We start from the raw sequence: 24,484 nt of genomic DNA, 5'->3' as shown, positions 1-24,484 counted from the left end.
AGAACTGTGACAGCAATTCAAGCATAACTTCACCATGGACCTATAAAATTTTTGAATAACTCCTCCTTTTGAATTTAGTACCCTGAAAAATAAATCCCAGTGCTTTATTAGTTTTTTAGAGTTGTTTTGTTGATCTTGATCCTGATGTTAATGATTTGTTCATCTGGATCTCTTTGTTCTGCTACCCCCATTTGTTTTCAAAAGTTGTAGATGGTGTTTCTATTTTCCCCTATCAAAGTGCATCAACTTACATTTTACTTGTTAAAGACTAGGCAGTTGAGAGGCAAATTAAGTTCTTTAATGGGTTCTTGTGTAATTCTTCCTCGGTGTTTGTTAGCTATCTTCCCAATTTGAGATCATTTGCAAATGTTGTTATTTATTGCTCCCAAATCCAAATTATGAAGTGGTCCCTGCAGCAATTCTCGTAAAACAGCACTATCTACCAACCTCCAATCTGGAGAGACTCTAGTATAGTGGTATTATCACTGGACTGATAATCCAGAGACCCAGGATAATGCTCTAGGAGTTTTTCAGAGCCCTATGTATTATGCTGGCTTTTGTGTGAGCGATTTCTCTTTAGTAATTACAGCCCTGCAAATACACAGAATTCATAATTCTGATTGAAGACGTACTTTATGGTTGCCCAGGTCTGGTCCACACATGTGGGAGAAATGATTTAGGGCAGCCCGAATCATTCTAAATTGCATTGTTATCGGTAGTGCAATTGTAATTTTCAAAAATCATTTTCCTGTTTCTGCTGCTCATCCTAGCTGATCATAAGCCAATCATTTTGGTATAAATCATTTACCTTGGCCAATGACATTTTACTCTCTGGCAGTGTGAGAATATGTAAATTTATCCCACTATCTCCTAAGCAAACTTAATACATAGATCCGCAGAGTTCAAAAGTTCTTTTCCCCACAGTCTGCTACTTTCCCTTATTGGGAAAATTGAATTATTCTATTCATTCTTCTGTCTGGGAAGATTGTACTTTATAAAGCCCACACTGATAAAAGAATTATTTTTCTTCCACTCAGTAACTGTAGGAATGTGATTCTTCTTGCTCAGCTATATCCCATCATGCTTTACAGTGTCATTTGCCAAGGTGCACAGAATATTCAAAAATACATGTTTAAATCCTCTAAAAGTGGTATATGCATCTCTATGCAAAACAATACCTTTGTAACTCTAGGTACTTTGTACTTTCTCTATACTACATTCTCTCTAAATTAGTTTATCTTAATCTATTAGTCTTTCGGTCCCGAGTTGGTCTAAACCCCTCTAAGATCTGGGGCCCTGGGTTTGAATCCCAACGTGACAGATTAAATTTGAATTCTATTTGTAAGTTTAATGATGACTATTATGATGGCCACAAAGGCCGTGGGAGGGTGGGGTCATCAATAGATCTGTCTGTGGGCTTCATAGAATACAGGCTGCCTTATTGAGTGAGCTCACTCAATGGGAAGCAGTCAGTGTGGTTTTTAAATCTGTTATTCCACCCGGACCAATGTTGTAAGTCCTGAGCTGAAGATGACTTGAGGTGTAAGCTGCAGACACAGCCCCTTTCTTTGGTGCACAGTAAAGGGTGTTGGTGACAGGAAACTGGCATTTGGCTAAATTACTACATTAACAAACAGGAGAATTTTTTTGTCCATCTTTCCCTCCAGGCAACCTCTGCAAGTCAATAATCTTCTCTGGTAAGAAAAAGCCATTATGCCTCTTTTTGAGCCCTATGACATCATAGTTGCAAGAATTGCCCACTATACTAACAACAAGCATTACCATTAACGTTTAGCAATTAAGAACCCATTAGCAATTAATTAGGGGAAAAGGAGCTCGTTAAACTGTTCCATTTCAAAATATGAATTTGAAAATGGGATAAAGTGCACTAAAGTATGTAAGGAGATTCATACATGCAGCATGGTGGCACAGTGGTTAGCACCGCTGCCTCAGTGCCAGGGACTTGGGTTTGATCCCTGGCTTGGGTCACCATCTGTGCAGAGTTTGCACATTCTCGCCGTGTCTGCGTGGATCCCCACCGGGTGCTCCTGTTTCCTCCCACAATCTGAAAGATGTGCTGGCCATGCTAAATGCTCCCTCAGTACCCAAACAGATGCCGGAGTGTGGGGACTATGGGACTTTCACAGTAACTTCACTACAGTGTTAATGTAAACCTACATGTGACACTAATAAATAAACTTCAAGCTGCGGATTCAAAAATAGCAAATGTATCATCTACATATCAGAAACATGCATATTTACATGGGACATAGTGAATCAAGAGGATGAATTCTACCATAGACACCACAAGCTTGTTACTCTTGCACAAGTGTAACAGACATTTTTATAAATTTCATAAGTGTAATGAGCTGCCTTGTGATGTCTGACAGGATTTGTCCACAAATGTACATCCAAGGTACCAAAGTGGTGTCTCACTTCATTATCTTATCGAAGAGCAAGTTTTGTGCAACATGAATTGGCTTAGTAGTTGAACAAGCTGTTGTAACAGTTCTGAATGAGTATTTCAATCAGATAAAGGACTCCTTTGCTTGCACAGAGATTATGTGTGACTTGCATACTAACAGCAATGCTGCAATTACATGTTTGTTCACCACTACTCATTGATAATATCTCTTTCGTGACTTAATGCCAAATTATATTTGGTAATGCTCTAACAAGTAATTCAGGATTTTTACTATTTTAAAAGTAGTATATAAATGAGTTGCTCTTGCAGTGAGCACATGACATGAGCATGGTGAAGCAGTAGGAAGTGGAAATGATCAAGTTAGTTATTACTGGAGTAGACTGAAACCGTATTTCTAAATATGACAATAACTGGAAATGCTGATATAAATCTCCCAAAGTACTAAAAGAAATGGGAAACCAAAAAATATTACTGGCGTGTTGTCAAATTCCAGTTGACCCGACTGATGTTTACACTTCACACAGGCCGCCTCCTTCCCATCAGCCTTAACTTCTATTCCTGTCTTCCTCATATACTTAACTTGCTCCTCTCAAATGCATGTGTATTATTTGTTCCATGTGGTAAAAATTTCACATTCTAATCACTATTGATATTTCTCTCCAATTGTATAGATATATTAGTGGTCTTACATTCATAGGCCCTAGTCTCTTCCCCTGAAGGGAAACATTTTAACTACATCGCTTCTATTAACGCCTTTATACTTAAAAAGACCTCTATAAGATCATCTTTCAGCCTCATTTCTTTTTCAAAGGAGAAAGAGTCCCAACTTGTTCAATAAAAGATAGGTGAGCTCTAAATGCAGGCAAAATTGATTTTGTTAATAGATGTAGAAGTGTTATCTCTGGTCACTGCAAAATATTAAATGAGAAGAGAACAATGATACCATGTACAAACTGGGATGACTTGCAGTTGGTCAGTAGCAATGGTGAACAAATGGTCCAGATTTTTCTGGTTAAATCATATCAATGTTCACATGTCTTGGCATGCTGTACTCTGCAGGTAGATTAATAATTGATAGAGTTAAGTAAAGATGGACCATTTTCATTCAAGCTTCACCTAGGACTGGAAACATTGAAACTTTTAAAATCTGCAAGTGTATAATAATGTTTGGATGACAGATTTGCTTTTAAACATAGTACAGTAAATCATTTTAAAAAATATAGCATGTAGTAACTTTAACACATACAGTACAATATTCAACAGGGTAGGTTCCTCTTCCTAATCCAGATGCTATTAGATTACCTGGGCACAGCAAGGTAAATCAGGTGGGAAGCAATGGGTGTTTCTAAGCTAGTCTGTTTTCATCACTAAAATGGGCTGATAATTTTGCTGTTTTTCCCACCCATTATTTTACTTTCTATTCCACCTCCATGTTCACTCTCAGGAAATCCAATATCTCCCTTCTACAAGAAGAGCAAAGAATCTGCTTCATTGCTATAATTCAGGAAGCCTGACTGATAAGAAACAGTTTATAAATAGGAGTAGGAGTAGGCCATCTAGCCCCTCGAGCCTGCTCCGCCATTCAATAAGATCATGGCTGATCTGATAGTGACTTCAGTTCCACTTATCTGCCCACTCCCCATAACCCTTAATGGTTAAAAATCTATTTATCTGTGACCTAAACTCATTTAGCAAGATAGCCTCTACTGCTTCATTGAGCAGAGAATTCCAAGGATTCACTACCCTCTGGGAGAAGTAGTTCCTCCTCAACTCTGTTCTAAGTTGTATTTTGAGGCTACGCCCCCTAGTTCTTGTTTCCATTGTAAGTGGCAATAACCTCGCTGCTTCTACCCTGTCTAGCCCCTTCATTATCTTATATCTCTACAAGATATAACCTTCAAAATACCAATGAGTACAGGCCCAGTTTACTCAATCGCTCCTCATAAGCTAATCCCTTCATCGCCAGAATCAACCTGGTGAACCTTCTCTGTACTCCTCCAAAGCTAATATATCCTTTCTTAAATAAGGGGGCCAAAATTGTACACAGTACTCTAGGTGCAGCCTCACCAGTATCTTGCACAGTTGCAGTACGACCTCCCTGCTTTTATACTCCATCCCTCTCATGATGGAGGCCAACATTCCATGTGCCTTCTTGATTACCTGCTGCACCTACCAACTGAGTTTGTAATTCATGCACAAGGACCCCCTGGTCCCACTGCACAGTAGCATGTTGTAAATTTTTCACTATTTAAATAATAGTCCATTTTACTATTATTCCTTCCAAAGTGGATAACCTCATACTTACCAACATTATACTCCATCTGCCAGATCCTTGCCCACTCACTTAGCCTATCTAAATCTCTCTGCAGACTGTGTCCTCCACACAATTTGCTTTCCCACTCATCTTTGTGTCATCCACAAACTTTGTTACCCTTCACTCAGTCTCCTCCTCCAGATCGTCTATGTATGTGGTAAATAGTTGAGGCCCCACCACCGATCCCTGCAGCACACCACTAGTCACCAATTGCCAACTGGAAAAGCACCCATTAATTCCAACTCTGTTTTCTGTTAGATAGCCAATCCTCAATCCACTAACATTTTACCCACAACTCCGTGTACCTTTATCTTATGCAGCAATCTTTTGTGAAGCACCTTATTGAATACCTTCTGGAAATCTAAATATACCACATCCACTGGTTCCCCTCTGTCAACCACACTCATTATGTCCTCATAAAATTTCAGCAAGTTAGTCAAACATGACTTTCCCTTCAAAAATCCATACTGCATCTGCTTGATTGAACCATTCCTTTCCAGGTGTCCTGCTATTTCTTCCTTAATGATTCCAGCATTTTCCCAACTACACATGTTAAGCTAACTGGCCTGTATTTACCTGCCTTTTGTCCACCTCCTTTTTTTAAACAGTGGTGTTACATTAGTTGTTTTCCAATCAGCTGGCACCTCCCCCAAGTCCAGCAAAGTTTGATAAATGACAACTAATGCATTTGCTATTACTTCTGCCATTTCCTTTAGTACCCTGGGATGCATTCCATCCAGACCAGGGGACTTGTCTACGTTTAGTCCCATTAGCCTACCCAGCACTACCTCTTTAGTCATAGTGATCATTTTAAGGTCCTCACCCCCTACAGCATACAAAGTAAAACTGCTACCATGGTGTACATACACTGATCCCTGCCTGGGATTACTGTTCAGCAGGCTCAGTTCTTTTAAAGGTTCTGGTAATGAGTTCCAGCTGGGCAGGCTGCTTGCTGTCTGTTACCAGAGGAACTCAGACTCAACGAGCCCTACAAATTGGTCAATCAGTTATTCCCCATGGATCTTGTGGGGGTTATCACAGCCTCCCCCTCCTGAGTTCAAGGGTTACCCCTTGCTCCCGTGATGATGGGACTTTCTCCATCTCATTTCCCATTGTCTCATCTCCATCACTAATAGTATCTGGTTGAGGATCGTCTGTCACGAGAGCTTTGGGTATACCATGCAATCCAAAAGATTAATGGCGTTTTCCTATGGTATTGTAATAGGTAGAGCCCATACGGTGGACATCAATCCATTTTGAATGGACTTTGGTGAAATTAAGTCATGAAGAAATCATAGAAACCCTACAGTACAGAAGGAGGCCATTCAGCCTATCGGGTCTGCACCGACCACAATCCCACCCAGGCCCTACCCCCACATCCATACGTATTTTACCCACTAATCTTCTAACCTATGCATCTACAGTCAATTTAGCATGGCCAATCAACCAAACCTGCACATCTTTGGACTGTGGGAGGAAACCCATGCAGACACAAGGAGAATGTGCAAACTCCACACAGACAGTGACCCAAGCCAAGAATTGAACCCGTGTCCCTGGAGCTGTGAAGCAGCAGTGCTAACCACTGTGCTACCGTGCCGCCCATGGAGCCCATAAATGGCCCTGCAAATCTTGCATGTACTCACTGAGGGTCTTCCTGCCATTCCCATTGGCAACGAGGCTATTTGTGGGCCTTCTGGTTTTCCTGGCACATTTCGCACCACTTGACCAAGTTTTAATCTCACTGTCTATCCCAGGCTACCAGACATAGTGCCTTGTGAGTATTTTCATCTTAGAAATTTCTGGGTGGCCATCATGCAATTTTTGAAGTATTGGTCACCTGCCTGGATATGGGACAACTACAGTAAGAAGTCTGACAACACCAGGTTTAAGTCCAACCGATTTATTTGATAGTTTACTATCAAATAAATTGGTTGGACTTAAACCTGGTGTTGTCAGACTTCTTACTGTGTTTACCCCAGTCCAATGCCAGCATCTCCACGTTATGGGACAACTATCCAGGCTCCACTCAAACTGATGCCATCTTCAATACTCAGCTCCTGATACTTAGAGAGGTAAGGTTTCACATCCTCCATGGGACACCCTTGTGGTCCAACACATAGGATGACATGAAGTAGTTTCACCAACAGAGTTCTTTTGTGTCCATACCTGGATTTGTTTGGCAGACATTGGCAGAGTGTCAATGAAGTTCAGAGCCATGAACACTTTGTCTATCTTTGGAGGAGAAAATAGACTGGTGGGTAGCAGCAGGTTGCTCAAGGCATGTGGTTTGGCTACATGTCTCCCTGGATGATATTCTGAAGTATATCCATAGGCACCCAATAGCAGTGCCCACTATTGGATCTGTGCTGATGCAATGAGAAGAATCACCTTGTCTTCCTTGAAGAGGCCAACAGAGCTTTGTGATTGGTTACTAAGGTGAAATATCGACTGAAACATACTGGAGGAACTTTTCCACTGTGAACACCAGGGCCAAACCTTCTTTTTCGATCTGGGGATACTTACAGCATTCACGATGCATATACAGTTGGGCATTCTGTCCTATCAGCCCAACTGTATGATAATACCGCTCCTATTTCCCATTGGGAGAGGCATTGCAGGTAACAATGAGTGGTTTCAGGGCTAATATATTTGTTGACAGCAATTGTTGCTTGACGTTTGGAAAGACTTTCTCTTGTGACATTGGCTGTGACCATTTTTGATTTTTTTAACAATACATAGTTTAGTATTAAATATCCATAGTATTTTACAAGACCTAGAAACTGTGTTGTGTTCCTTGGAGTCAGAAGCCCTTTTATGGCCTTCACCTCCCCTTCAAAGTGGCGTAATCTTTCTTTGTCAACTTTGTACCTGAGCTATGTTACCTCTTTGACCTAGAACACACGTTTCCCTTTTTAATTGGACACCAACACTAGTAAAAAAGCTTCAAGACCTTCTCCAGCCTCTCCAAATATTCCTTTGCAGTAGTTCCTGACATTAAAATGTCATCCAGGTAAACTGACTCTGGGCACCCATTGTTGTAGGTGCTGCACTAGGTTTCGGTTACCTCTTGATATTATAAAAAACATAATCACTTTATTTTGATAACCCCTACAAATATCCCTATCTTCACGATCATAAGACCAGACTACACAGAGAACTATAAGACCAGCACACAGATAAAGGCCAGTATCTGCCTGGGGACTTGCCAGTCACGCAAAAGTTAAGTCAAGGTCTAGTATTGGACTTGAACTTCAGTATTTAACATAAGAACATAAGAAATAGGAGCAGGAGTAGGCCAACTAGCCCTTCGAGCCTGCCCCGCCATTCAATAAGATCATGGCTGATCTGTCGTGGCTCAGTTCCACATTCCCGCCCTCTCCCCATAACCCTTAATCCCCTCTCTTATCAAAAACCCATCAACCCGCGTCTTAAAAATATTTAGCGAGGCAGCCTCCACCACTTCAACGGGCAGAGAATTCCAGAGATTCACCACCCTTTGAGTGAAGAAGTTCCTCCTCAACTCCGTTCTAAACCGCCCCCCCTTTATCTTGAGGCTGTGCCCCCTAGTCCTACTATCCTTTCTGAGCGGGAAGAGTCTCTCCACCTCTATCCTATCCATCCCATTCATCATCTTATACATCTCAATGAGATCTCCCCTCATTCTTCTAAACTCTAACGAGTACAAGCCTAATTTATTCAGCCTCTCCTCATAGCTCAACCCCCTCAACTCTGGCATCATCCTAGTAAACCTCCTCTGCACTCCCTCCAAGGCCAAAATATCCTTGCGTAATTACGGCGCCCAAAACTGCACACAGTACTCCAGCTGTGGCCTCACCAATGCCCTACACAGCCGCAGCAAGACCTCCCTACTTTTATATTCAATCTCCCTCGCGATGAAGGCCACCATCCCATTCGCCTTCCTGACCACCTGCTGCACCTGCAAGCTGGGTTTTTGCGACTCATGCACAAGGACCCCGAGGTCCCTCTGCACCGTCGCCTGCTGCAGTTTTTCTCCACGCAAGTAATAATCCTTCCTACCATTATTCCGACCAAAGTGGACCACCTCGCACTTGCCAACATTAAATTCCATTTGCCAGTTCCTGGCTCATTCGCCCAGCCTATCTAGATCCTTCTGTAGACTCGCCACACCCTCCGCGCAATTTGCCTTTCCACCAATCTTGGTGTCATCAGCAAATTTCGACACCCTACACTCGGTTCCCTCCTCTAGATCATCTATATAAATGGTAAATAGCTGAGGCCCCAGCGCCGACCCCTGGGGCACTCCACTAGTCACCATCCGCCAATCCGAATAGCACCCATTGACCCCCACTCTCTGCCTCCTATTTGACAACCAGTCCTCTATCCACGCTAACACCCTACCGCCAACTCCATGCCCCCTTACCTTCTGCAATAACCTCTTGTGAGGTACTTCTGAAAGATGACTTACCTGCTTTACACAGAATCCTGGAATGTAAACAATATGGATCCAGTAAGACTTTGATCTGGGTCAGATTGAACCTGAATTATGTCAAAATAGAATCTATTGTACCATCTAACAAAAAATCTCCCACAAATTGATATTCATACCCAAACATTGTCAACGCATCAAATGCAACACATAAATGTCCATTTTTACAATATCCTGGAACTTCACGGAATAAACCGTGGATCTCCCATCTGATCTTCAGTTTGTTTATCTCAAAACACTGCTTCCTCCAATACTGCATTGGTCACCAAACCAAGAAGAATGATTTCAATGAAGAACTCCATCTTCAATTGCTCTGTAATAGACTCAAAATAGTACCTGCTGTTAAGTACAGTTGACAATCAATTCCTTATTTTAATTATTTTAATTTCCAGAAACAGTTGATATACAACTTTACTACTTTACAACCAGTTTGTGGAGATATTAATGGTTATGATGATAACGTATGCTATAAGATTTCCCTAGAAGACCAAACCTAAAAGCTACACCTTAGAAGAGTAAACCTTAGAAGATTAAACCCTAGCAGACTATTAGTGAGCTATATATTAACAGTGAGAGTAAATACACCCCCTGTCATAAATGACAGAGATCCATTAATTGCACGTGGAAGACAAGCCAAACTTTCAAATTACATCAAATAATAAAAATATTGATAAAGCGTCGACAAGTTACCTCCAGCAATAAAAACCAATATTTCACCTATGTATGATGATAATGGCAATGTTGTGCCTGCCACACAGTCTGTTTTAACCCTTATACAGTGGACAAAGAATTGTGAGTAGACTTCTTGTTAGCACAACAATTTTTATTTAAATGCACAATCGATAATCACCCAACCAATGGTAAGTTATCTTTCAGAAATACAGAAGTTCAAGTCCAATACTAGACCTTGACTTAACTTTTGCGTGACTGGCAAGTACCCAGGCAGATATTGGCCTTTATCTGTGTGCTGGTCTCATAGTCCTCTGTGCAGTCTGGTCTGACACTCTGGTTCTGGTCTTCTTTCCTTCTCAGGTGTGGTGGCTCTCCTTGTGCTGGTCGTTGCTGGCAATGGTCACCGTTATTGTAGCTCGTTCGTGGGGTCAGAGAGACAGCTTCTTCTGTTGTGCAGCATCTTTTATCCCTCCTTGCTTTTGTGTCCTCTTGGGTGGTCTCCTAATTCTTATCAATCAGTTGATCAGGGCATGATCAGCCTGATTGATAAGAGTCTAATCAGGTGCTGCCACACCGATCTCTGGGTGTGTCCCCAACAGCCATGCCTATACGTGCTGGAGGCATGTAGGTTACATACCGCCCTCCCAAATAAGGGGGGTAAGGCTCCCCTTTGTCTGGTAAACAAGTATGTTTGACCAGAGAGTGTCCATTGTCTTTTGGATGGCCTATTTCCTGTGTATCCAGTCTTCTGAGCTGCAGTCTGTTTATCTCTGTCTTTTAAGCTGCAGCCTGCTGTTTCAGTTCTTGTCCAATTATCCCAGCGTGCTCTGTAAATCATCATTTTAGGTGGCCCATTTGGCCACAACTACCTGTCCAAAAACAATAAAAAATGAAAATCAGTTCTTGGGCATCAGAAACAATTAATCATGAGTATTCTAGTGAACAGGAATCGTCTCATCATTTAAACTTGCCCAATACTTGCCCAACATTTGCCCAATACTTGCCCAGCACTAAGAACAAATAAAATTACAGCCTTCCAAGCCTGCACCGACCATGCTGCCTGACTTAACTAAAACCTCCACCCTTCCAGGAACCATATCCCTCTATTCCCATCCTATTCATGTATTTGTCAAGGCGCCCCTTAAAAGTCACTACTGTATCCGCTTCCACCACCTCCCCCGGTAACAAGTTCCAGGCACCTACTACTCTCTGTGGAAAAAATCTGCCTTGTACATCTCCTTTGAACCTTGCCCCTCGCACCTTAAACCGGGGAAGTGCCGGAAGATTGGAAAATGGCTAATGTTACGCCGTTGTTTAAGAAGGGTGGCAGGCAAAAGGCAGGGAATTATAGGCCGGTTAGTTTAACGTCTGTTGTAGGTAAAATGTTAGAAACCGTCATCAAGGAGGAAATAGCGAGGCATCTTGAGGGGAATTGCTTGATAGAGCAGACGCAGCACGGTTTTGTTAAGGGGAAGTCGTGTCTGACAAATTTATTGGAGTTCTATGAGGATGTGTCTAGGGCGGTGGATAGAGGACAGCCGGTGGATGTGGTGTTTCTTGATTTCCAGAAGGCGTTTGACAAGTTACCTCACAAGAGGTTATTGCAGAAGGTAAGGGGGCATGGAGTTGGCGGTAGGGTGTTAGCATGGATAGAGGATTGGTTGTCAAATAGGAGGCAGAGAGTGGGGGTCAATGGGTGCTATTCGGATTGGCAGTTGGTGACTAGTGGAGTGCCCCAGGGGTCGGTGCTGAGGCCTCAGCTATTTACCATTTATATAGATGATCTGGAGGAGGGAACCGAGTGTATGGTGTCGAAATTTGCTGATGACGCCAAGATTGGTGGAACGGTAAATTGTGCGGAGGGTGTGGAGAGTCTGCAGAAGGATCTAGATAGGCTGGGTGAATGGGCCGGGAACTGGCAAATGGAATTTAATGTTGGCAAGTGCGAGGTGGTTCACCTTGGTAGGAATAATGGTAGGAAGGACTATTACTTACGTGGCGAAAAACTGCAGCAGGCAACGGTGCAGAGGGACCTCGGGGTCCTTGTGCATGAGTCGCAAAAACCCAGCCTGCAGGTGCAGCAGGTGGTCAGGAAGGCGAATGGGATCCTGGCCTTCATAGCGAGGGGGATTGAATATAAAAGTAGGGAGGTCTTGCTGTGGCTGTATAGGGCATTGGTGAGGCCGCAGCTGGAGTACTGTGTGCAGTTTTGGGCGCCGCACTTACGCAAGGATATTTTGGCCTTGGAGGGAGTGCAGAGGAGGTTTACTCAGCTGATACTGGAGTTGAGGGGGTTGAGCTATGAGGAGAGGCTGAATAAACGAGGCTTGTACTTGTTAGAGTTTAGAAGAATGAGGGGAGATCTCATTGAGACATATAAGATGATGAATGGGATGGATAGGATAGAGGTGGAGAGACTCTTCCCGCTCAGAAAGGACAGTAGGACTAGAGGGCACAGCCTCAAGATAAAGGGGGGGCGGTTTAGAACGGAGTTGAGGAGGAACTTCTTCACTCAAAGGGTGGTGAATCTCTGGAATTCTCTGCCCGTTGAAGTGGTGGAGGCTGCCTCGCTAAATATTTTTAAGACGCGGGTTGATGGGTTTTTGATAAGCGAGGGGATTAAGGGTTATGGGGAGAGGGCGGGAATGTGGAACTGAGCCACGACAGATCAGCCATGATCTTATTGAATGGCGGGGCAGGCTTGGAGGGCTAGATGGCCTACTCCTGCTCCTATTTCTTATGTTCTTATGTTCTGTGTGCCCTAGTAATTGACTCTTCCACCTTGGGAAAAAACTTCTGACTATCCACTTGTCCATGTCTCTCATAATCTTGTGGACTTCTATCAGGTCACCCCTCAATCTCCGTTGTTCCAGTGAGAACAAACCAAGCTTCCCCAGCCTCTCCTCAGAGATGGTCCTCATCGCTATTCGCAAATCCACCAACCTTTGTGTCGTCCGAAAACGTAGTAATCAAACCAGTTACATTTTCCTCTAAATCATTTATATATATTACAAACAGCAAAGGATCCAGCACTGATCCATGAGGAACACCACTTGTCATAGCCCTCCATTCAGAAACACACTGTTCCATTGCTACCCTCTGTCTTCTTTGACTGAGCCAGTTTTGTACCCACTTTGCCAGCTCACCTCTTCAATCATCAATCATCTTTGTCACTTCCTTGGAAAACAAATTTGTGAGACATGACCTCCCCTTCACAAAACCATGTTGCCTCTCACGAACATGTCCACTTATTTCTAAGTGGGAATAAATCCTGTCTCGAAGAATCCTCTCCAACACTTGCCATATCATTAGAATCATAGAAACCCCACAGTGCAGAAAGAGGCCATTTGGCCCATTGAGTCTGCACCGACCACAATCCCATCCAGGTCCTACCACCATATCCCTACATATTTACTCACTAATCCCTCTAACGTACACATTTCAGGACCCTAAGGGGCAATTTTAGCATGGCCAATCAACATAACCCACACATCTTTGGACTGTGGGAGAAAACCGGAGCACCGAGGAAACCCATGCAGACATGAAAATATGCAGACTCCACACAGACGGTAACCCAAGCTGGGAATCAAACCCAGGTCCTGGGAGATGTGAAGCAGCTAGAGAGGTAGTGCTTGGTAGACTAACAGGACTGAAGGTAGACAAGTCCCCGGGACCAGATGGAATGCATCCCAGGGTTCTGAAAGAAATGGCAGAAGTAATAGCAGATGCCTTAGTAATTATTTATCAAAATTCACTGCACTCTGGGGAAGTGCCGGAGGATTGGAAAACAACTAATGTTACGCTGCTGTTTAAAAAAGGTAGCAGACAGAAGGCAGGGAATTATAGGCCGGTTAGTTTAACATCCATAGTTGGAAAAATACTAGAATCCATCATCAAAGAAGAAATAGCAGGACACCGAGAAAAGAACGATATGATCAAGCACTCGCAGCACGTCAAGGGGAAGTCGTGTTTAACGAATCTACTGGATTTCTATGAAAATGTGACTAGTGCGGTAGACAGAGGGGAACTGGTGGATGTGGTGTTTTTGGATTTCCAGAAGGCGTTTGATAAGGTGCCTCACAAAAGGTTGCTGCAGAAGGTTAGGGTACATGGAGTTGGGGGTAAAGTGTTAGCGTGGATTGAGAATTGGTCATCTTACAGGAAGCAGAGAGTTGGAATCAATGGATGCTTGCTTTTCTGGTTGGCAGTTGGTGACTAGTGGAGTGCCGCAGGGATCGGTGCTGGGGCCTCAACTGTTTACCATTTACATAGAGGACCTGGAGGAGGGGACTGAGTGTAGGGTAACAAAATTACCTGATGACACGAAGATGAGTGGAAAAGCGAATTGCGTGGAGGGCGCGGAAAGTCTGCAGAGAGATCAGCCAGAAGTGCCACATGGATGGTCCATCTCGGCCTCCTCCAGATGTCACAGCTGAAAGCGCTGGTTACTGCAAAGGCTATGGGTGCTGACAATATTCCAGCAGTAGTACTGAAAACTTGAGCGCCAGACCTTAGTCAAACTATTCTTCTATAGCTAGAACACTGGTGTCTCCCCAGCAATGTGGAAAATTGCCCAGGTATGTCCAATCCACAAAATGCAGGATAAACCTAACCCAGCCAATTACTGCCCCATCAATTTATTCTCAATCATCAGTAAAATGGTGGAAAAGTGCTGATCACTTTTACGATCAAGTGAACAAAAATCAAAAGAACAAAAACAGCCCAGGAAACAGGCCCTTTGGCCCAACGAGCCCGCGCTGCCATCTCAACACCACCAGTCCCCCTCTCCACCCACAACCCTTGTCTAATGTTTTATGGCCATCCAGATTGAGGGAAACTAATTTAGGGACAATTTATTCCTGCCAATCAGCCTAACAGCACATCTTTGAGGTATGGGAGGAAACCGGAGCACCCGGAGAAAACCCACGCAAGCACGGGGAGAACTCCCACAGACACCGGCCCAAATCCATGTGTCTGCACAGCAATCAGTGATAGTCACTGAGCTGTCGTCTTGCCCAGTATCTGGTCCAGTTTAGGCACACACTAATGACATGAAGCACTAGGCCAATCTCGAACAACCAAGAGCAGCCCCAGTACGACCCATCGCGTGTATGCCCCTCGTTGGACACAAGGCGGACCGACTTAAAACCTGTGAATGAAAAGGAAAAAAAAACATTATTATTGTACCATATCCATTTACCTTACCAGGGACACCCCAATGTTAATGACCCTTATTTAAAACAATCTCCTATATCCACCCATCTCCAACCCACTCATGTGCCTGTCTAAGTTACTCTTAAATGACTCTAGCGTGTTTGCCTCCACCACCTTACTTGGCAGAGCATTCCATACCGCCACTACCCTCTGTGTGAAAAACCTCCCTCTAATATCTGTGTTGTACCTCTCCCCCCTCACCTTAAGTCCATGGCCCCTTGTCCTATGTGTCTCTATCATAGGAAATAGCTTACCTCTGTTTACTCTATCTATACCCTTCATAATCTTATATACCTCTATTAGATCCCCCCTCAGTCGGCATCTTTCAAGGGAAAAGAGCCCCAATTTCTTCAATCTTTCCTCATACCCCAGTCCTTCCATACCAGGCAACATCCTGGTAAACCTCCTCTGCACTCTCTCCAGAGTCTCCACGTCCTTCTGGTAGTAAGGTGACCAGAACTGGACACAGTACTCTAAATGCGGCCTAACCAACGTCCTGTACAACTGCAACATTAGACTCCAGCTCTTATATTCTATACCCCTTCCTATAAAGGCTAACATACCATAGGCTTTCTTCACCACATTCTCCACTTGCACTGCCACCTTCAAAGACTTGTGCACTTGCACCCCCAGGTCTCGCTGCGATTCTATACTCCTTATGGGCTTACCCTTTATCATACAACTCCCCCCTACATTATTCCGGCCAAAATGCATCACCTCACATTTATCCGGATTAAACTCCATTTGCCATGTATCTGCCCAATCAACCAGCCTATCAATATCCCGCTGTATTGCCAGACACTGCTCCTCACTGCCCGCCAATCCAGCCATCTTGGTGTCATCAGCAAATTTGCTGATCACACCACCTACTCCCTCTTCCAAATCATTTATATACACTACAAAGAGAAGAGGTCCTAGTACTGAGCCCTGCGGCACACCACTAGTGACAGACCTCCAGCTAGAAAAGGACCCCTCCACTACTACTCTCTGACGCCTCTTTGCAAGCCAGTTCTCTACCCATCTAGATACCTGACCACATATCCCATGAGCTTTAATCTTCTGTACCAACCTACAATGAGGGACTTTGTCAAACACCTTACTGAAATCCATATAGACGACATCAGCGGCTCGTCCTTCGTCGACCGTTTTTGTCACCTCCTCAAAGAATTCTACCAGATTCGTAAGGCAAGACTTCCCCTTTACAAAGAAAGTGGTACTTTCTTAGCAATAATCTGCCTTCTAATGTTCAGTTTGGGGTTCACTGGGGTCACTCAGTTCCTGACCTCATCACTGCCTTGGTTCAAACATTGGAACAAAGAGCTGAATTCCAGATGTGAGGTGAGAATGACTGCCCTTGACATCATGGCAACATTTCATTGAGTATGGCATCAAAGAGTCCGAGCAAAACTGAAGTCAATGGAAATCTGGAGGGACACTCTCCACTTGATGGAGCTATATCTAACACAAAGGAAGATGGTTGTGGTGGTTGGAGGTGAATCATCTTGGCTCTAGGACATCACTGCAGGAGTCACTTAAGGTAGTGTCCTAGATTCAACTATCTCCAACTGCTTCATGAATATCCTTCCTTCCATCATAAAATCAGATGTGAGGATGATTGTACAATATTCAGCACCATTCATGACTCCTCAGATACTGAAATAGTCCATGGCCAAAATGCAGGAAGACTTGGACAATATCCAGGCTTGGCCTGACAAGTGGCAAATAACTTTGCACTACACCAGGCAATGACCATCTCCAACAAGAGAGAACCTAACCATTGCCCCTTGACATTCAATGGCATTACCATTGTTGTCAGCATCCTGGGGTTGTCATTGACCAGAAACTGAACTGGATTAGCCATATAAATATTGTGGCTGCATAGCAGGTCAGAAGCTAAGAACTCTGCAGAAAGTAACTCACCTCCTGACTCCCCAAAGTCTGTCCACCATCTACAAGGAGTGTGATGAAATACTCTCCATTTGCGTGATGATTACAGCTCCCACAACATTAAGATGTTTGACACCATCCAGGAGAAAGCAACCTGCGTTATTGGCACCTTTTCTAAACTTTCTCCCTCCACCATCAACAAGCAGTGGTAGGAGTATGTACCTTCTACAAGATGCATGTAGGAAATCACCAAGGCAAGACATTAGAAGCAGTTCAAAGAAGGCTTACTAGACTAATACCAGGAATGGGCGGTTGTCTTACACGGAAAGGTTGGAGAGGTTAGGTTTGTATTCACTAGAGTTTAGAAGAATAAGAGGCAATTTGATCCTAAGGGGTATTGACAGGGTGGATGTGGAGAGGATGTTTCCTTTTTTCAGAAAATCTAGGAATGGGGGGGCACTGTTTAAAAATAAGGCATTGCCCATTTAAAACAGTGATGAGAATTGTTTCTCTCATAGGGTCATGAGAGTCTGGAACTTCCCTCCTGAAAAGGCAGTGAAAGCAGAGTGTTTGAATATTTTTAAGACAGATCTAGATAGATTCATGATCAACAAGGGGGTGAAAGGTTATTGGAGTTTGGCAGGACTGAGGGGTTGAAGTTACAATCAGATCATCTTATTGAATGGTGAATCAGATTTGAGAGGCCAAGTGACCTATTCTTAATTCATGTATTCCTTAGGGAGCACATTCCAAACCCATGATTGCTCCCATTCAAAGGACAAGGACAGCAGACACGTGGAAACTCCACCAGCTGGAAGTTTCCCTCCAAGTCACTCAACGCTTTGAACTGGAAATAGTCACTGGGTCAAAATCCTGGAACTCTCTTTCTAATAGCACTGTGGGTGTACCTTCACATCAGGGACTGCAGTGATTCAAGAAAGCAGCTTATCTCCACCTTCTCAAATGTAATTAATTTGTGTTCAACGAATTTACTAGATTGCTATGAAGATGTGACTAGTGTGGTAGACAGAGGGGAACCGATGGATGTGTTGTTTTTAGATTTCTAGAAGGCATTCGATAAGGTGCCTCACAAAAGGTTGCTGCAGAAGGTGAAGGTATACAAGTTGGGGGTAAAGTGTTAGCGTGGATTGAGGATTGATTATCTAACAAGAAGCAGAGAGTTGGTATCAATGGGTGCTATTCTGGTTGGCAGTTGGTTACTAGTGGAGTGCCGCAGGGATCGGTGCTGGGGCCTCAACTGTTTACCATTTACATAGACGATCTGGAGGAGGGGGCTGAATGTAGGGTAACAAAATTATCTGATGACACGAAGATGAGTGGAAAAGCGAATTGCATGGAGGGCGCAGGAAGTCTTCAGAGAGGTCTGGATAGGCTGAGTGAGTGGGCGAGGACCTGGCAGATGGAGTATAACGTTAGCAAATGTGAGATTATCCACTTTGGTAGAAATAATAGTAGGAGGGGTTATTATTTAAAGGGTGAAAAGCTGCAACATGCTATTGTGCAGAGGGACCTGGGGGTCCTTGTGCATGAATTGCAAAAACTCAGTCTGCAGGTGCATCAGGTGATCAAGAAGGCAAGTGGAATGTTGGCCTTTATAGCGAGGGGATAGAATATAAAAGCAGGGAGGTCTTGCTGCAACTGTACAAGGCACTGGTGAGGCCGCAAGTATCAAAGATCCTTACAGTGCAGAAAGAGGCCCTTCGGCCCATTGAGTCTGCACCGAACACAATTCTATCCAGGCCCTACCCCCATATCCCTGCATATTATACCCACTAATCCCTCTAACCTACACACCCCTGGACACTAAGGAACAATTTCTTAGCATGGCCAATCAACCTAACCCACACATCTTTGGACTGCAGGAGGAAACCCATGCAGACACAAGGAGAATGTGCAAACTCCACACAGCCAGTGACCTGAGCCAGGAATTGAACCCAGGACCCTGGAGCTGTGAAGCAGCAGTGCTAACCACTGCGCTACCGTGCCACCCCTCGTTCTCTAGCAGATTTCCTTCATCTTCAAGTTCTATATTTTGAACTCTTGTTGGATCATCACTCGTCCCCTCGTTCTCATCTGGGATTCTAACTAAACAATTTTGCTCATCTCATACCCAACCTCGCTTCATTGATCCCTGTGACTGGATTGACAAAGAATCTGACTATCTGATTGACTGTCTGACTATCTGATTTGATTTGTTTTGATTTGTTATTGTCACATGTATTAGCATACAGTGAAAAATATTGTTTCTTGTGCACTATACAGACGGAGCATACCGTTCATAAAGAAGTAAATGAGAAAGTGCAAAATATAGTGTTACAGTCATAGCTGGGGTGTAGAGAAAGATGAACTTAATGCGAGGTTAGTCTGTGTTGATGAAGAATCGGACCCAGACCCAAGAGGAAAAGAACGAACATAGATCACATGCTTCCAGGATAACATGATATTGATGCTTACACTGGGCACCATGTGCTTTCATTTGATTTACTTGATACCATCCAGTCCTTCCTGCATCCATTAACACCTTATACACAGATGACCTACTTTATCTACAATGGAATGGAGTCCAGGATATCTTAGAAACAAGAATGTATCCAGTTGATAAATTTGGACCATAATCTGTTGTCCCACCTTAAACTCCACGGAATTCACTTTACCATCAAAATAAGCCTTACTCTGTTTCCTTCTATGTCTCATTTTAACAGTGGCTAACATCTAGGCAGCTTGAATGTGGTCCAGCAATTGCCGTACAGTTCTCTCATGTCTAAGGTCAGTAGTTTCAGAAAAGTTCAATCCCAGAAGTTGTTTCCACCATGGGACGTCCTGTCATTAGAACATGCAGTAATTCAAGCTGAACTTGAGACTGTATTTCATACAATCACCAGTACAAACGGTTCAGTGAGGAATTATTTTACTGCACAGTTTTCTGAATCGGGCTTTTTAAGGTATGATTCATCCTTTCTACTATTCCACCCCCACCTCCCCCACCTTCCCCCCTCCCCACCCCACCCCACCCCCCTCCCCTCCCTTCCCCACCCCACCCCCCTCCTCCCCTCCCCCTCCCCTCCCTCCCCACCCCCTCCCCTCCCCTTCCCCCCCCTCCCCAACCCCCCCCCCCCCCATATCTTCCAATTCCCCTCCCCCTATGTTCTGGGAGTGGATAAATCAAAGGACATTAAAATTAATTTGACCTCTTTCGTATCATCGAGCCGGTATAAAGCCCTTTGTTGGCGGGTAATCTCAAAGAGCATATGGGGGTCAGTAAAGGGGTCACAAATGGGGGTCTTTTTAGCTATTTCCCTTAATTGTGTTACCATATATCGGGTTGTGTAGGTGACTGAATGCAGGTCATCTTCACCTTCCATGTGACTATTACTCACAGGATTAATTGGAGCAAAGGCAGTTCTGGGGGCACTGAAGGATCCAATGCCGCCAGAAAGGGAGGTGGGGGTTCCCAACCTTTAATTTGTCCAACTCAGAAAGTGTCAGGTCACATCTCCCAGGACATGTAATGACTTGCTGCAACTTTCTCTGACCTGCATCAATGTTTAATACAACTTGACTAAAATTCCCTCTTTGCCTGATGGTAGCTTTTATCTATTTCTGTTGTCACTGTTATGGCCACTACTGCCCTTGCCATTGGTCATCCAGCCACAAATAGAAGGAAAATGAGAAAAGGAACAGGCAATTTTGATGGCCACTCAGGCTGTGGGAAGTCATCAATAGATCTCCCTATGGGATTTGTGGAGTATGAGCTACCTTACTGAGTGAGCAGAGGCTCACCCAATGAGAAGCAGTCAGTGGGGCTTATTAAGCCTGTTATTCTGCAGGACCCCAGGTGAAGACCACCTGACTAAGCAGTGGGAGCAGCCCTATCCTTTGATACACAATAAAGGGTGTTGGTGATGGGAAATTGGCATTTGGCCGAATTATAACAACGACCATGAACTATTATAAAAACCCACCTGGTTCACTAATGTCCTTTAGGGAAGGAAACCTGCTGTCCTCACCTGGTCCATCCTACATGTGACTCCAAATCCACAGCAAACCAAGGCACAATTAGGGATGAGTAACAAATCTGACCCAGATAACAATGCACACATCCCATGAAAGAACAAAACAAAATCCTTTCCCAACTCATGTTTACCCAATTTGCTATCTACTCAGCTATTTGTTCATTGACTACCCAGTCACCTAGAGCCTACCATGTGATAGATTATCAGCTTGTGGATTCCATGTATTGACTTTGTTACGGTTTGCTCTGTCTATATATTTTTATAACTGTTTGCCCATGTTTTCACTGTCCATACGCAAACCTAAATCTGTGAATTGAAACTTGAATGAGAGGTGTGATTCTAAAAATGTCAGAAATTGATCATTTTCCAAGTGAGACAACACTTGAGAAAGAATTGCTTGATAGAGCAGACGCAGCACGGTTTCGTTAAGGGGAGGTCGTGTCTGACAAATTTATTGGCGTTCTATGAGGATGTGTCTAGGGCGGTGGATAGAGGAGAGCTGGTGGATGTGGTCTTACTTGATTTTCAGAAGGCATTTGACAAGGTACCTCACAAGAGGTTATTGCAGAAGGTGAGGGGGCATGGAGTTGGCGGTAGGGTGTTAGCGTGGATAGAGGATTGGCTGTCAAATAGGAGGCAGAGAGTGGGGGTCAATGGGTGCTATTCGGATTGGCGGTTGGTGACTAGTGGAGTGCCCCAGGGGTTGGTGCTGGGGCCTCAGCTATTTACCATTTATATAGATGATCTGGAGGAGGGAACCGAGTGTATGGTGTCGAAATTTGCTGATGACACCAAGATTGATGGAACGGCAAATTGTGCGGAGGGTGTGGAGAGTCTGCAGAAGGATCTAGATAGGCTGGGCGAATGGGCCAGGAACTGGCAAATGGAATTTAATGTTGGCAAGTGCGAGGTGGTCCACTTTGGTAGGAATAATGGTAGGAAGGACTATTACTTACGTGGCGAAAAACTGCAGCAGGCAACGGTGCAGAGGGACCTTGGGGTCCTTGTGCATGAGTCGCAAAAACCCAGCCTGCAGGTGCAGCAGGTGGTCAGGAAGGCTAATGGGATGCTGGCCTTCATAGCAAGGGGGATTGAATATAAAAGTAGGGAGGTCTTGCTGCAGCTGTATAGGGCACTGGTGAGGCCGCACTTACGCAAGGATATTTTGGCCTTGGAGGGAGGGCAGAGGAGGTTTACTAGGCTGATACCAAAGTTGAGGGGGTTGAGCTATGAGGAGAGGCTGAATAAACTAGGCTTGTACTGTAAGGAAATTTGTACTCAATATGTAAGCATGTTAGTACTTAGAGAATTTGTACTGAACAATTGTACCTAAACTGGGTATGAAATATGGAATCACGGATAGTATTAGAGTGTCTTCCTGAAATAGATTTAGGATGGGACTAGTAGGTTACTTCACATAATCAAGTATAGCTGATGAAATCAGTGCATGCGACCCAATGAAAGTAAACAGCAGTCACTTGGGGAGACAATGGGTACTATACAGCTGTCCAGCTTAATATATGATTGTAACAAGCAAGAAAGAATAAAGTGAGCATGTTTTTCTTCACATTCGGCCTAAGTCAGCTAAACCACTATTGTTGTACAAGCAGAGTCGTAAAGATAAGGGCAAAGGATGTAACCACCATGGTTTCGAGAGGAAAAGAGATGTAACAATGGGTGACCAATCTCAAGCAAGGTAAATAAGGGGTCAGTACAGAAACAATGGTGGCTAAACGAGGTCGCATTGTAAAAGCGAGATAAGAATCTTGAGATATGGAGCTGAAATGTGCATAAAAAGACTGTAAGCCGAGGGCTCTGTGGAGTGTTCCGGACCTCCCGGCTTTATTTCTCTTGTACTGGAAAATAAAGTCTACTACTTGGAGGATTACAACTCAGACTCTCTGTTTTAATCGGGTTAAATAAGTTGTCGTTAAATAAGTTGAACCACGACAGTACTCAGAGTTTAGAAGAATGAGGGGAGATCTCATTGAGACGTATAAGATGATGAATGGGATGGATAGGATAGAGGTGGAGAGACTCTTCCCGCTCAGAAAGGACAGTAGGACTAGGGGGCACAGCCTCAAGATAAAGGGGGGTGCGGTTTAGAACGGAGTTGAGGAGGAACTTCTTCACTCGAAGGGTGGTGAATCTCTGGAATTCTCTGCCCGTTGAAGTGGTGGAGGCTGCCTCGCTAAATATTTTTAAGACGCGGGTTGATGGGTTTTTGATAAGCGAGGGGATTAAGGGTTATGGGGAGAGGGCGGGAAAGTGGAACTGAGCCACAACAGATCAGCCATGATCTTATTGAATGGCGGGGCAGGCTCGAAAGGCTAGATGGCCTACTCCTGCTCCTATTTCTTATGTTCTTATGTTCTTAAAATATTGCAGAAAGTATTACAATATTTAACTTGAACCATAAACTGCTCTTAAACAAACACAGAACAGTCCAAAAAATGACTATATACTGCAAATGACTTACTACTCCTTCAAGATCAATCAAGTCTGGTTTCAGAGTTAATTATCTTATGGGATGTGGAAGTCATCATCTTTTGATGTGTGAGATGGGCACTCTAACTTACAAGTTCCAATAAAACTACACTTAATATTCCATAGTTAGAGATTTCAGCAGTTTATTATAATTTTTTTAGGCAAAGATCAACAGCAAGCAAGATAAGGTCTTGTGTCTTATGTGAAATATCTATTTAATATCATTCTTAAAAATATAAAAATTATATTTTACATAAATGCAATTATAAAGCTCTAAATCAAAATTACTTTCAGTCTTCAAGCCTTAATCAATCATGTAATGAAATTATCCTGTTGTACAACTACATCAAATTACATTTTTCCTTGGACATTTTTTTGTTCAAAATAGTGGAAAGAGCTCTCTTAAAATAATCCCCTCATAAAAGTAAACATTACAGTTTGGTCATTAGCTAACACTTCTGTACAATGTTGTCTTTAGCATAGCTCTTAAATATATTCAAAACACAATCCTTTAACGTTGAATCCAGTTTCTGCAGCCTGTGACAGAATAATTTGCTGTGTTGAAGAGCAGAAGGATCTTGGGGTCCGGGTCCACAGGACTCTTAAATCGGCCTCGCAGGTGGAGGATGTGGTCAAGAAGGCGTATGGTGTACCGGCCTTCATTAATCGAGGGATTGAGTTTAGGAGTCGGGAGGTAATGCTGCAACTTTATAAGACCATTGTCAGACCCCACTTGGAGTACTGTGCGCAGTTCTGGTCGCCTCACTATAGGAAGGATGTGGAAGCTATTGAAAGGGTGCAGAGGAGATTTACAAGGATGTTGCCTGGATTGGGAGGCATGCCTTATGAAGATAGGTTGAGGGAGCTGGGACTCTTCTCCCTGGAGAGACGAAGGTTGAGAGGCGACCTGATAGAGGTTTATAAGATGTTGAGTGGAATAGATAGGGTGGATTCTCAGAGGCTATTTCCCAGGGCTGAAATGG

This window comes from Carcharhinus amblyrhynchos, chromosome 12 (genome assembly GCF_965287045.1).
Source record: "Carcharhinus amblyrhynchos chromosome 12, sCarAmb.v2.hapA, whole genome shotgun sequence".
In the NCBI taxonomy this organism is placed as follows: domain Eukaryota; kingdom Metazoa; phylum Chordata; class Chondrichthyes; order Carcharhiniformes; family Carcharhinidae; genus Carcharhinus; species Carcharhinus amblyrhynchos.
The sequence above is the reverse complement of the archived record's forward strand: the minus strand, read 5'-3'. Positions refer to the sequence as shown.